Raw genomic sequence first — 14980 nt, 5'->3', positions numbered from 1 at the left:
AACAGTGTCAGTTTGCTGTTGCCTATACTCCATACAGCTTTCATTTTGTTATTGGTTTCATTTATATAAGTCATTTGCCATTACCTTACCTTCTTTGATCACTTTTTTAAGTATCATTTTATAGTTCTTGTAATATGCAAGGAATTCATTGGATACCATGAAAGTCTTGGAGATCTCATATAATCTTCGTTTTTCAACACATGATTTTTTTTATACCTGTTGTCAACCAGCAATTATTTCTTTTAAGTGTACTACACATGATTTTCTGATTTTTAACTGGAAATGACGTGGTAAAATAGTGTATAAATACATCCATAAATATGTTGAACTTCTCATCTGTGTTTTCATATCTACATTTCAGCCCATGTTTCCTTCTTTAGTAAATTCCTAAAGTATTCAATGTTTTAGTGGCTGAAGGTTCTTCCTATTTTTTTGTTTCTATTTTTTAAATTAAGTTTGGCATTGAAGGTATTTCAAGAAGCTGTGCATAGTGGTCACTGAAACCTGTGCTGAAGTTTCTAGCTGCATTTTCATGGCTTTCCTTGTTTATCAGCATCATATCAGTAGTGGTGCTGGATACACTTGTAACTCAGGTAGGGGAATTTATAATTGAGAGCAGGTGGTATGTTGGACAAATAATAATAAGATCATCTCTATTTTTTGAAACTTTGTTAAAGTCAGTGTTACAGTCGCCACATATTATAATTGTTTTGTTTAGGCCCCTGATACCGTCAAGACTACATTCAAGGTGGTTAAAGAATATTTTTAATTTTGAGTCCAGAAGCCAAGTCCCAGTGATGGTGAAGGCAGACACTAGCAGCACCCTTAGTCGTTGGTGCTGATGTGGCATGGCATCGAACATTGTGAAGGTTCTGATTGAGACTCTTGTTGAACTGCAAATGCAGTCGGCATTTGGCCCAAAGCATTAATGGAAGATGCGACAGAGAGGTTTTGCTCTGCCCTCTGCTCTAAATACCTAGTAGAGACTGTTCAAAAGCCCTAAGGATGGGGAGGCAATTTTCTAACTTGGGATCCTTGAGTTTGAGGGAGTTGTTACGAATTCCTTCCCCTGGTGAATGCACAAGAATCATGGCTCTGACAGAAGAAGTCATGTGGAACTGTTTACATTGAGGCTTATAACAATGGCACCGACAATCACCAGTTGAATCAGGCAGGTCTATTCAATCTCAGTAGAATTGCCCACTATGCTTGTGGCAGTTAAAATTCCTATGGAAGGCCACTTCAAGCTCCACGAGAGTCGAAATACTGTAAAAACAAGTGGTGGTAGTAAGTTTCTATGAGACCAAACTGCTGAGGTCATCGGTCTAATAAACAATTCTTCAAGGGATTGTATGGGAGGGCATTGGGATCCACTTCAGGGTAAATGATAAATTTCCAGGACTGCATAGGTCAAGAAGAAGATGTGCTGCTGGGTGTCACTGACACTGTCTACCTGCAGTGTTGGATTAGCCACATAGCAAGAGTTAACAAGTGCTACAAACACCATGCATTAAGGGGGCCGCGCATCTGGGTGTAAAAAAAGTCCACCAAGTTAAATATGAATGGTATTTTATCTACTGTCCAATGGGAAGACGGCGGTGTCCAAATCTACAATGAGAAGTAACAATTTTAGCTCATTTCCAAAAGTGAGTGCTGGTCACATGCACATTGTCATTAATTGACGCCTCTGCAAAACTTATAGAGGAATTCCCTAGTATTTTCTGAGATACTCATAGTAACTCAATCAATTATCAATAAAAAGTAATTAATGGACACTGTATTGTTTTTTGTAAGTCTGCTATTACATGCGATCATTCCTCATATAGTGAATTTACTTTTGTTACAGTACTTTTGATATGAGCCATCTAGAATGGTGGTTTCATGTAGCTAGTGGACTGTTGTACAATATGTGCAACTCGACCAAAGTTTACTAAATTTTTAAATGAGAATAGTATTGACATCAAAGACTGTCATGGGCAAAGCTATTGCAATGCTAGAAACATGAGAGGAAAGTACAGTGGCTTAGAAGAACGAATAAATAAGATAAATAAATATGCAGAATACAATCCCTGCTTTGCACATCCATTATATTTGGTTTGAAGTGCGCTGCAGAGTGATGTGTGGAAACATCCTTTTTATTGAAAGAAACTAGTTGAAAAATTCCGGTTTTGAAAAGGTTGTGTCGACACTGGATGGTCGGCCCGAGCAGATATCTTCATTCGATATCATCCGCAATTTTATCAATAGGTATTTTCCTGCAGAAATAGCAAAACTCAGTTTTGTGTCTTATCTCCTGATCTAATTCCCTCAACATGGCACACACAACAAATTTTGTCTATTCTTCAGTGACTTTCTACCCATATAACTTTTTGGTCATTCTACAGGGTGTAGTTTTAGATCCTTTGTTAGTGGTGCCTAAGGCGGAAGAGTTTCCCACTTACATTGAGCTCTAATTGTGAAAGATGATGGACTTAAATTGGCAGTCTTTGTGAACACTTTCTCTTTTATGGATGAGTTTCAATGCACTACTAAATCCTTCCACCAGACAGCACAATTATGCACGATTAATCCATAAAAGTGCTGTAACCTACTTCTGATATATTAAAAATAACTTTGGGGAGGGGGGGAGGGAGACACTTACACTTTCATAGCTGTGGTTTCTGAGACGTCTATGTAACAAAAAAGAGTTAATTTCAGATGTCACATTTGTTGATTAATCTTCAAAAGTAAACAACAAAGTGTAGGGATGACTACTCGAATTTTCCCGTGACGATAGTCATAAACTAAACATGCAAAAAAAATTATAATATCAGATTGTAATATCAGTTGACATGCACTATACTTACATAAGAAAAAGTCTGTTTTCTGTGATGTCATTGACTGTGTTGATTATCTGTGTGATGTGTATCGAAAGAGGCGATGAGGTTGCAACTGGTGTATGCATAATTTCCTTTCTTGTGTGCAAATGAAGTTGTAGTGGGTATAATTTTATTTTCTTTTGTCAGTAAAGTTAGGTTTCGTAAGGAGGACTCGTTGGCAAATTTACTCTGCAGTGAAGCAAGACAGGTTTCTGCTTAGTAAGTTGATGAACTAGAAGGATCACATGAATCGTCATTATTATCACAAACTGAAGGCGCACCAGTATATACACCAGCTGCCTTACCATAGCGCTTTTACAAATGTGTGGTGTCCAGGAAAGGTGGTATATGTCAGGAAATGAGTGAAATGTAATTAATTGCACCACCAGTCAGCTACATCTCAATAAAAGAAAAAGAATTTATTGTATCTTGGTTTCAATTATTATAATTCAGTTACATAACAGGATATACATTACAGTGTGATAGGCAAATTTTGGGCAAAGGAGACTATGCAGCTTCTAGCCATGGGGTCAAAACTGACGTTTATCTCTTTACTCTAGGGCCACATTCTCTGTGTTTCAGTTACTATGTGTGGCTTGCTACCTTTTTGGGGTACGTTGGATGGGATATTGCATGCGAAAGGGAGATCTGGGAGTCTTTTGTATCAGATGTGCTGATAGTAACGGCAACTGAGAACAATACAGTCAAAGCTACCAACTTATCAACTGCAGTTAGAATTAAGTCGTGTGAGAGAATCGGATATTAGATATGGTTGAAAATCGCGACTATGAGGTTGGAAACGGCGAGTATCAGCAGGACAGTGGTGAAAAGAAAAGCCAATCTGACGAACAGCAACAGCAGCAGCAACAATAAGTTAATGCTGAAGGGAAAGAAACAAATGAAGCTGATGGTGGAGGTGATGGTGATGTGCCAACAGACAGCACTAGAGCAGAAGCATAAGGAGGGACAGTGACAGGAAACTGTTTTTTGGTGGCATCAGCTGAAAAACGACAGTCAAGGAAGGGAACACTTCCAAACATCTGGCGAGACTGAATCCATTACTGTCAAGATTGACTTAAATACTGGCAGGTCAAGAGGGTTTGCCTTGGTTTTTTCTCACAGGGAGACTCAATTGACAAGGTGATGAGTGCAGGGGACCACATAATAAATGAGAGAAAAGTTGAGCCAAAGATAGAGAAGGCCAGGTATGAGAAGACTCTGGTTAAGGCCTGTCAGTTGATGACATAAAGAACTACTTTTCACAATGAGGAACAATACTGGAGGTAGAAATGACAGTTGTCAAGTCAAAGAACGAGTGGAAAAGTGTCTGATGTATCACATTTGAACCTGAACATGTTGTACAGGAGTTTCTGTGATCGGCAAAACGAAGCATCAGTGTAAAAGCAATGCAAAAGCTAGATGGAATGGCTGGATCTATAATAGCAGAGGCAGAAGTGGAAGAGGAGGTGATGGTAGTCAAGACACAGGTAACGAGGGAGGTTATGGATGTTATGGTGGTATGACTAAGGAGGCTGTGGAGACAGTACGGGTGATGGTCACGGTGGCAGAAAGCAGAGAGGTGAGAGCTGCCAGGCACATACGCCTTTGCCCCATTAAATTTCTTGCTCACACTCGCATTTTGTGTTTGTCTTGCTGCAGATTAGTCCTGTGTGTGATCTCATCTTCATTTTATGTTATTCCACGAGAAGTTCTGTAGCTGTGCATTGAAAGTACGTGTGAAGGTGAATGGACTCGTGAATGTAAGTGCACTTTTTAAATAAAGGGACAGAAGATGTGTTAATGTATTTAATTTGAATTTCGAAAGACAAAAATCATAGCCATGTCCTTATATTGTCACTGTCATCTCCATTTAAAATGGGACAAATTTTAATTCATTACGTGGTGTATTTGATATGTCAGCCTGTCCTCTGATGGGACTACTTTTTTTTTAGTGTGGACAGCAACTGTTTGGATAAAGCGTCACGTACAAATTTATGAATAAAGAGTGCCCTGATTCCTCAGCCTTCTCCTCATCGTCTTGTATTATGAGTTGGACAAGGATCACGTATGGTGATATAATGTATCAAGCTTTGACTCTACTTGACATATTACATTTTTAATCACTTCCAGCTGTGAGAAAAGAATGTGTATAGTGATCACCCGTATCACTACTGTTCTGCTCCCATTGACATGTATTCCCCCATGCAGTTAATCAACTGGATCTTACTATCTATCATCCCAATGGTAATAATAATTATTTGTACTATATCCTCGTTTTCTCTACACAGCCAATACCAAGTGTAAGCTATCATCCCTCTAATTTTAAGCTTTCCGACCGTGATTCCTAATGGTTAGCAGTCGGGTTATGAGAAGAGAGACTTACTTCAGCCACGATTGCATAAAAATGACACTGCAGCCTGCCTACTTGGCATAACTGTAATTATTTACAATTCATTATGAAAGATGTCAAGGTTCTTCTGGAATAAAAGATAACATCTCTAATATTAACGTACTCGTCTTCAAACATTGTGAAACACGCCGAACTATATCGCACTCATTCACTTTGATAATATCTACAAATTTTAAGGTCCATACAAAAAAAAAGCCACTGACGATCCAACATCCCTGTTCAAACTAAATGCACTCTAAGAAAAATAAAAGACGCACCACAAAGGAATTATCTGAATAGGACCCAAATCGGTAGATTTCATGTACAGGCAAACAGACGATTACAAATTCAAGAAAAATTGGTGATTTATTCAATAGGAAGAGCTTTACAAATTGAGCAAGTCAATTATGCATCAGTCCCTTAGGTAAGCAGTTATTCGACTTGTCACTGATTGATAGAGTTGTTGAACGTCCTGCTGAGGGACATTGTGCCAAATTCTGTCCATTTGGCGCTCTACATCGTTAAAATCCCGAAATGGTTGGAGGGTCCTGCCCATAAGGCTTCAAACGTTCTCAATTTGGGAGAGATCTGGGGACCTTGTTGGCCAAGGTAGGGGTTGGCAAACACAAAGACAAGAATCAGAAAAACTTGCTGTGTGTGAACGGGCATTATCTTGCTAAAACATAGGCCCAAAAAACTTACCATGAAGGTCAACAAAACAGAGCGTAGGATATCGCCGATATAATGCTGTGCTGTAAGGGTGCCACGGATGACAACAAAAGACGTCCTATTATGAAATTAAATGGCAACCCAGACCCTTACTCCCGGCTGTCAGACTGTATGGCAAGTGACAATTAGGCTGATAATCCACCACTGTCCGAAGGGGTCTCTAGACACGTCTTCGCCTGGAATCTAACTGACTGGAGTAGAATTGTCTTCAGTGATGTGTCCTGCTGGTGAATGAGCCCCGACAAACGCCGAAGACGAGCCTCTAAACGACCTGGACAGTGGTGGGATACCAAGCTGACTGTCGCCCACCATACAGCCCGACAACAAGGAATGGTAGTATGGGGCGCTATTTCTTTTCATAGTAGGTTCTCTTTGGTTGTCATCCGTGGCAATCTTACAGGACAGCGGTATATCAACAATCTTCTACGCCCCGGTTTGTTGGCCTTTATGGCAAGCCATCCTGGGCTCACATTTCAGCAAGATAACGCCCGTCCACACACGACGAGAGTTCCTACTGCTTGTCTTCGTGCTTTCCAAACCCTACCTTGACCAATAAGCTCGTCGGATCTCTCCCCAATTGAGAACATTTGGGGCCTTATGGGCAGGCTCCTCCAACCAGTTCGGGATTTTGACGATGTAACGGGCAGTTGGGCAGATATGGTACGACATCCCTCAGGAGGAAATCCAACAACTTTATCAATCAACACCAAGCCGAATACTTGCTTGCATAAGGGCCAGAGGTGGACTAGAGTGTTATTGACTTGTTTATTATGTGAAACCCTTTCTCTTGAATAAATCATCCAGTTTTTCTGAAATTGTGATCATTTGTTTGTCTGTGTATGTACTGTAAATGAGCTCGTGCCAGGAAGGGGGGATATAATTGTTACATCCCACTTCTGAAACCATTGTAAAAAGAGTACGTGGTTTGGGGATGGGGAGAGAAACTTCTGACACCAGTGTTAATGTATAAAATGGCAGGGAAGGGGAAAGCAGGTTGTTAAATATGCCTCGTGGCGGCAGTGTGCAGGAGGTCGAGCAGTCAGGATTTGATAGTGGGCATCCAGGGCTGCCGTTAAATGACAAAACAGGGAATTAAGTACAATAAAGAGAATGTATTTCGATATACGGTGTACAAAAGGCGCGCGTAGGGTCGGAAGTTAGCAGGTTTAGGCCAGTCTAGGAGGTCGAACAATTAAGTGAAATGAGCAACGGAAAGGGAAGCGGTCCATGTTGATTTACGTTGGTGGCCGGTCGCGAAGAGCAGAGCCAGAAGCTCTGCCTTTCAAAAAGACGTCTGTTCTGCTTGAGATCTGGATTACAAGGGAGAGAAGCAACTGTGTTCGGTACCGCAGAAGACTCCAGCGTTAACATACGTGATCAGTATCCCGTGCACGCTATTGGCTAAGACCAATGGCGTGAATTCGCTAGCAGTTTCAGAAGAGGACTCAGGGCGTCTCCTGTCAGCAGCTTTAACTGGACAGAACCCCCTCGGTTTTGAAAGACAAGCGATTTGTGTCACGTAGACACGGCGTGAATTACTCAGGGAGAAAATTTGTAAAGATTCCACTGGGCCTTTGAAATAAATTTTTTAAACTGATTCCCGAAAATATTCCTTGACTGGCTGCCATCCTGTACGGTACATCACATCTACCGATTTCCGGAAACTGTAAGCATTTGTTTGTCTGTAGATGTACATCACAACTACTTATTTCCATCCCATTCGGATAATTCCTTCGTGGTGCGTCTCTCTCTCTCTCTCTCTTTTTTTGTCTTAAAGTATAGTTCACTGGAAAGGATATGATTAGGTCTTTGCAACATTATCTCGTCTGCACATTCATTCACCATGCATGCCAGACATGAGCCATAGACATTCTATCCCTCCCCACCCCTAGGGTCTAGTATGATATAAGTACATGATGACCAGGAAACCCATCATCTGAACCAGCTATGTCTGTAATTGGTGAACCACTATCAATGGTTGCAAATTGGCAAACTCATTTCTATTCCTGTTCTCTGGCTCAAAATAAATGATGGTGTGCCCCACTATGCACACCAAGTGGATACATTATAGCCCTCAGCTCTCAAGGAACGACCTCATTCCCACAACAGTGTTCTGACGCCATCCCCTCAGGCCTCTCACAAAGATGATTAGCAGCTGAACGCAGACTTCATATACAAATGGATGACGTCACTGCCACCATTTCACACAATGGAGCACAGGAAATGTATTCACAGTTTCAAAAATGGGCAACCTCTAACTGTAGAATGGAATGATGACACTGAAAACCTGGCCAAGAATTGAACCTGGATTTCCCAAACATCGCGAGTGGTCACTTTGACCACCGCCCACCCCGGTCAGCATGACGGAATGTCATGCCCAGGAGCCCGTGTTCAATTCCTGACTAGGTTGGAGATTTTCTCCGCTCAGGGACTGGGTATTGTGTTGTCTTCATCATCATCATCTCATCCCCATCGACACGCAAGTCACCGAAGTGGCGTCAACTCAAAAGACTTCCACCAGACGAATGGTCTACCAGACTGGAGGCCCTAGCCACACGACATTTCATTTTCACCTTGACCATTAAGGCTATATGACCATGTCATGGCCAGAACCAAATTTACATATGTCTTCATCCGTTGTCATTAACCTGCACTCGTATACTTCCCATCATTCTCATTTGGGGGATACATTTAATCGAAAGTCGCTAGCCTGGTATCGGCAGATAAATGCGATATTGCAGTGCCTGTGTTTGTAAGAAGTACGATGCAAGGTTCCTTCGCATTGACACTGTAATACCGTATTACACACTGGAGATTAACATGCAAGCTATCCTATGGGTGCCTCAGAAGTTTCCAGAAGATTCAACTGATGTTTCCCTGATGTCGACCTCAAGAACACTAGCTGCTTCTAACTGTATGTGCCAGTTTGAAGAATGGGGGTTGGAGAGCGAGAGAGGAGGACCTTATGCCACAGCTCTAAAGCACTCCACCTGATTAATGTCTGATCTCAAACATCCTGCAGATGATGGTACTCATGAGGTCACACTAATGGAAGAGAGTTATGTGTATGTCTCCTAGCACATGGACTGAAATACGCCATCCCTGTCACTGTCTTCCTTCGTATACTGCTGCTACACTTAGCGTCTCCTAGTGCTAAAATCCTCTTCTTTCTCTGTATTATAGGCGATGGACGCGAGGACTTCTGACACCAAATCTGTAGACGCTCCGGTGGTCCCGGTCGCCTATGGTGGACTGGAGGCCGGGCGGTGACCTCTCCAGTTGTCAGGATGCTAGGAAATGACTGTGGACGCGTCAGAAACGCCAAACAAACATTATTATTTCATAACACCTTTATTCCTGCCGAGTACAATGTGGTCCGCGTAACACAGGCCGGCTAAACTTGGTGATATCAACGACCTTCCCCGAGTCCTCGCTGACTCGTGCCGATGACACCAGCTCCGGGCTGCACCAGTCTTGCTAGCGCAGCGCCGCGTGCTGTGATGTAGCGAAGGAATGTCCTTACTTCGTACTTCGGCCGCGCGTGGCTGGTGGTGTCCGGCTGTCCGGCCGGCTCGGCGGCGGACAGCAGGAGGCTCCGGGTTGGAGTCCCGGCGCTGTCGGCACGAGAGGCGTTCTCGTCGTGCGGAGTGTACTTTATCCCACCCCGTCTTCTTCCCTGCTCCTCCTGGTGGGTCGTCCGCGGTGGACGGGCGGAACGGGCTGCAGTCCCCCAGCGTCGTCGGCTCATCCGGTTGTGACGGCGGATGCACAGGGCCTAGGCCCCGCACGATCTCGACGATGGCTCACTGATGTGGTCAGCATTGGCGGCGAGCGAGTCTGCCGCGATGTCTGCTAATCCTGGGTTGATGATTGACAGCGGCAGCAGAGAGGACCAGAGCTAGTACTGTCCCATCACGTCTGCTGCTGGATGGGCCGCCCTTACTGCAACATCTCCTTAATAAAGATTAACATGTCGATCACCGAGCTGAGCGCTACGCCGCGACCCAGTACACATCTAACTGCAAGTCTGACTGCGAGTGCCTTGTTGCTATCAAAGCTGGCTTATTTAAAGGAAGCACGAGCGACGTCCTGACGTCATGCTCGTTTAATGACCGCATTCGTTCCACTTTTATTGCTGATTTATCTGTCGTACTCGTCCCTTAGGTGTTCTTGCGACACAGTTACGTGTTGTTATGGCAGACTTACGCGAATTTGTGAAAAGCAGTACAGCTGACGCTATACCTCTGTCTTACACTCTACGAAATTCTCCTTCTAACACAAACCCGCGTGCTAAGCAATTCTCTTTCGCCTGTTGTGTGTAACTCGGCCATTGCCCCTGCGTGACGACACATTCCGATATATGCGCAATGCTCCTACCACTTGGCTAACCTACTGCCTCTAGCTCTCGGCATAGGCAACGAAACTTTGACAATATTCCACGTTTCCAACTCTTTACTATTCCGCGACACTACAGTATGATGATTATACACTTTGTCCCAAAACACGAGTGAATAATTATTTTCGAAACTTTTTACACTTGCTATTGATGTCAACTGGGCTCTACTTTGCTGCCAACATTTGTAATTGTGTGTCTGTATCTTTTATTTCTTTCATCTAGAAGTAAAAAAAATAGCAGTTTTGGAAAAGTGCAGAACATTCTGACTGTTTCTATCTCATTAGATTTTACTGAATAAGTCGCCACTGCGCTCAGGCTACATGTGTATTGATTTTGATATGAACAATGATTCGCCACTGGTTCTACTAAGTGCATTCAACAACTGTCAGCAGTGTCATCTCCTCCACGTCTTGGACGAGATCTCTTGGCAGAAATATTGAGTCCAGACTGGTCTTCGTTCATCAGCTTATTGCTAGGTTCATGGGAGATCCATTAAAAATTGTTCAGACATACTAATAAAATTAAAAATTCCTTTTAATGTTAGCGAAGTTCCCTGCCCCAATGTATTTTCTTCTTTGGTCCGGAGTGAGATGTCACAGACATATAGTCATGTCTGAGGTGCACATGAGGCGCAACATAACGACTGCCAGCAGTTCGGCTGACTGCTGTCTCGTTCTAAGCAGCTGAGGCCTCAGTCAGCCATCGGTCATTTCTGTGTAGGCCGTTGGCTAAGCGTCGTGTAGCAACACCATTGTCAGAAAAAGGAACAGCGAACCAAGCATCAGTGCATTCCCCCAACAAGCCCTTTTGTCGTGTCCATACTGCTTTTATGTCAATGAATGGTACGATTGTCCTTTCTTCTATGTTCCTGTAGGATTTGTAACAAATGCGACCACATTGGGAACGTAGTGGTAGAGAGTCTGAAGCAGTGAACCAGGACTTTCGCCCATTCAACTCATATCATCACCGAGGGACGTAAACGATTTAGAAATACAGTGTTTTCCGGGCTGAAGCAGACCGTGAAAAATACCCGTTAACATTGACCATAGATCAGCAATGTTTCTTCCATGTCACTTTTGTAATTTGGGAATCTTTCAGCAAATTAGTGTCGCTCTATTGTCTTATGCATTCCATCAATTATATCTGATAGCAAGCGCGATGTTCTGGCCAAAAGCACTTTCAGTGCTGAAGCAATGAACAAACAAGTTGCTTGCGAAATTCGCATTCTAGCAGTGTTACAGCAACCACTGTTGTATGTTGTCGCGTCGAATAACCACACTCGGGTCTAAACTGGAAAGTAATCCCGTCAATGAAGTAGAACGTTTAGCACTGAAACTCCGTTTATTTGGTACACTAATGTACGGCCTTAACAGAAATAAATACCTAGATAGAGTGTGGAGCTTTGCGTCAGAATACTCTAAAAGGAACATAACTGGTATACAATCCAGCCCGGAAGACTTGCTTTTATTAAGTAATTTACGTTGCTTCACTCCTCCGAGGATATCTGCTTTGAAGTTAGCCATGTTGGCAGCTGTCCGTGATTCAAATTCTGGAATATCTGCTTCGTCTTCTTTGATGAAGAAATTTCGGAAGGCTGTGTTTAGTAACTCTGCTTTACCAGCACTGTCATCGACAGTATTTCCATTGTTACTGAGCAGAGAGGGCACTGATTGTGCCTTGCCGCTAGCATAATTTACGTACGACCAGAATCTCTTTGGATTTTCTGCCAGGTTTTGAGACTGCTTCGTTGTGGAAACTATTATAAACATCTTGCATTAAAGTCCGCGCTAAACTTCGATCTTGTGTAAAATATCACCAATCTCGGGGGTTTTGCTTTCGATTAAGTTTGGCCTGCTTTTTTCGTTGTTGCTGCAACAGTGTTCTGACCTGTTTTGCGTAATATGAGGGATAGCTCCGTTGTTTGTTAACTTATTTGGTACAAATCTCTCAATTACTAACGATACTATTTCTCAGAATTCAAGCCTCGTCTGGTCTTCACTTACTTTGTTAGTATGTAAGGAGTGGAGATTCTCTCTCAGGAAGGCGTCAAGCAAATTTTTATCTGCTTATTTATTTTGGGGGGATTTGGGAGTTACGGTATTTAGTCTCGCTACGACAACCGTGAGTTCACTAATCCCTGTATCCGCTTTGACGCTCGGTATTAGCTTAGGATTATTTTTTTGCTAAGAGGTCAAGTGTGTTTTCACAACCGTTTACTACTCGAGTGCGCTCATGAACTAATTGGTCGAAAAAATTTTCAGAGAATGCGTTTAGTACAACTTCGGATGATGTTTCATACGTACCTCCGGATTTAAACATGTATTTTCGCCAACATATCGAGGATAAATTGAAGTCGTCACCAATTACAACTGTAAGAGTTGGCTAAGTGTTTAAAATTAGACTCGAGTTTTCTTTAAACCTCTCAGTAACTATATCATCTGAGTTGGGAGGTAGATAAAGGGATCCAGTCACTATTCCTGTTGCCAAGAATAAGCTCTATCCTTGATTACTCACAGGAACTACCTACTTCAATTTCGTTAAAAGATAGATTACTTCTAACAGCAACAAACACGCCTCCACCTATCCTTTCTGATCACCGTTGAATCATTTGCGAACATTTTGACTGGATTTACCTTCGGCTTTAGCCAATTTTCAGCGCTTGGAGTCCTGGTACTTTCCCAACACAGCTATGACAGTTTACAACTGTTATACTGATGGTTCCTAGATCTACATTCATCCTATGTTCGACCTGCACTCTTTGAGACTGAAGCCCTTTTTGTGTTTGCCCGAGCCCCTCTAATCTAAAAAAAAACTCACAGTCCACGCTACACAGCCCCCGCTAGCCGTGTAGCAGCCTCCTGCGTGTAATGGGCTCCTGGCCTATTTAGCGGAACCCGAAAACCACCACCCTATATTCGCAAGTCGAGGAATCTGCAACCTACACTGTCGCAGAACAATCGGAGCCTCTGATTCAAACTCTGTTCTCGGCTCAGTACTAGAGGTCAGCAATCAGTGCTGTCAACTATACTGTGACGACCTCCCGCTCGACCACAGGTGAGGGACTTAACTCCAATGCGAGCAGTAACTGGGCTGACCACCGGCGTAGATCGGTCGGCGGACTCTTGGGTCGTGCTGGACGTCCGTTGGATCCCCATCGCCGGTCCACAACAGTGGTGCCCATCCAATGCAGCCTCAAGCTATGTAACCGAAACCAACACAGCCTGGAGCTGAGAGCGAAGTGTCATCAACTCAGTGCATGTCCGCACACAGCAATCACAATCTGTATCCATTCCAAAGATGGTGGAAAACTGCACTATACTGACAAACAAGCGACTATAGACACTGTGCAAGAACTGTGTCTAATAAATTTGGTTAACATACAGACGTTCAAAACTAAACTACCAAAGCACACAGGTGAGACAAAATAATTCGCTCCTGGTCAGGTTACAATTTCAGAAAAACTGGATCATTTATTCAAGAGAAAGAGCGTCAGAATCTGAGCAAGTTAATAATGTGTTTGTCCACCTCTGGCCCTTGCGCAAGTAGTTATTCACTGTGTCCTCACAAACATTATCTGTGTAATCGTTCCAATTTAAGTTGTTCGTAATTGTAATTCCTAAGTATTTAGTTGAATTGACAACCCTTAAATTTGTGTGATTTATCCTGTAAACGATATTTAATGTATTCTTTTTAGTACTCATGTGGATGACCTCACACTCTCCATCATTTAGTGGGAATTGTTAATTATCTCACCACACAGATATCGTGTCTAACTCGTTTTGAAATTTCTGTTGATGTTCTGATTACTTTACGAGACGATAAATGAAACATCACCTGCAAACAATCCAAAGGGACTGCTCGGATTGTCTCCTAAATCATTTATATAGATTAGTAACAGCAGAGGCCCTGCAATACTTTCTTGGGGAACGCCAGAAATCACTTCTGTTTTACACTGTGGCTTCAAGTCAGTTACTACGAATTGTGATCTCCTTGAAGGGAAATCATGAATCCAGTTGCACAACTGAGCCGATACTCCATACGCACACAATTTGATTAGAAGTCGCTTGTGAGATATGGTGTCAAAAGCTAACTGGGACTATAGATATATGGAATTAATCTGAGGACCCCTGTCGACAGCACTCAGCACTTCGTGTGAATAAAGAGCTGGTTCTGTTTCACAACAACGACTTTTTCTGAATTCGTGGTGATTGTGTGTCAATAGATCGTTTTCTTCGAGGTAAATCATGATGTCCAGACTGTATATGTTCCAAAATCATACTGAAGAGCGACGTCAGTGATAATTCAGCGGGTTACTATTATTTCCTGTGAAACTTTCCAGTCTTCAGGAATGGACCTTTCGTAGAGCGAGCGGTTGTATATGAGTGCTAAGTATGCAGCCATTGTATCAGCATACTCTGAAATGAACCTAACTGGTACACAATCTTGACTGGAAGACCTGTCTTTATTAAGTAATTTAAATTGTTTCGCTACAATGAGGACATTTACTTATATGTTTCTCTTATTGCTAGTTGTTATTGATTCGAATTCTGGAATATTTTCTTCGCGTTCTTTGATGAAGGGGTTTAGGAAATCCGTGATTAGTACGGA

At 42.6% G+C, this 14980-nt stretch overlaps 1 pseudogene; it reads left to right on the top strand.

The window, feature by feature from the left end:
* The first annotated feature begins 3626 nt into the window (after positions 1–3626).
* Positions 3627–4381, top strand: LOC126130449 (RNA-binding protein squid-like; annotated as a pseudogene).
* The last annotated feature ends 10599 nt before the right edge of the window (positions 4382–14980 follow it).

Source organism: Schistocerca cancellata, chromosome 1, assembly GCF_023864275.1.
Source record: "Schistocerca cancellata isolate TAMUIC-IGC-003103 chromosome 1, iqSchCanc2.1, whole genome shotgun sequence".
In the NCBI taxonomy this organism is placed as follows: domain Eukaryota; kingdom Metazoa; phylum Arthropoda; class Insecta; order Orthoptera; family Acrididae; genus Schistocerca; species Schistocerca cancellata.
The sequence above is the reverse complement of the archived record's forward strand: the minus strand, read 5'-3'. Positions and strand labels throughout refer to the sequence as shown.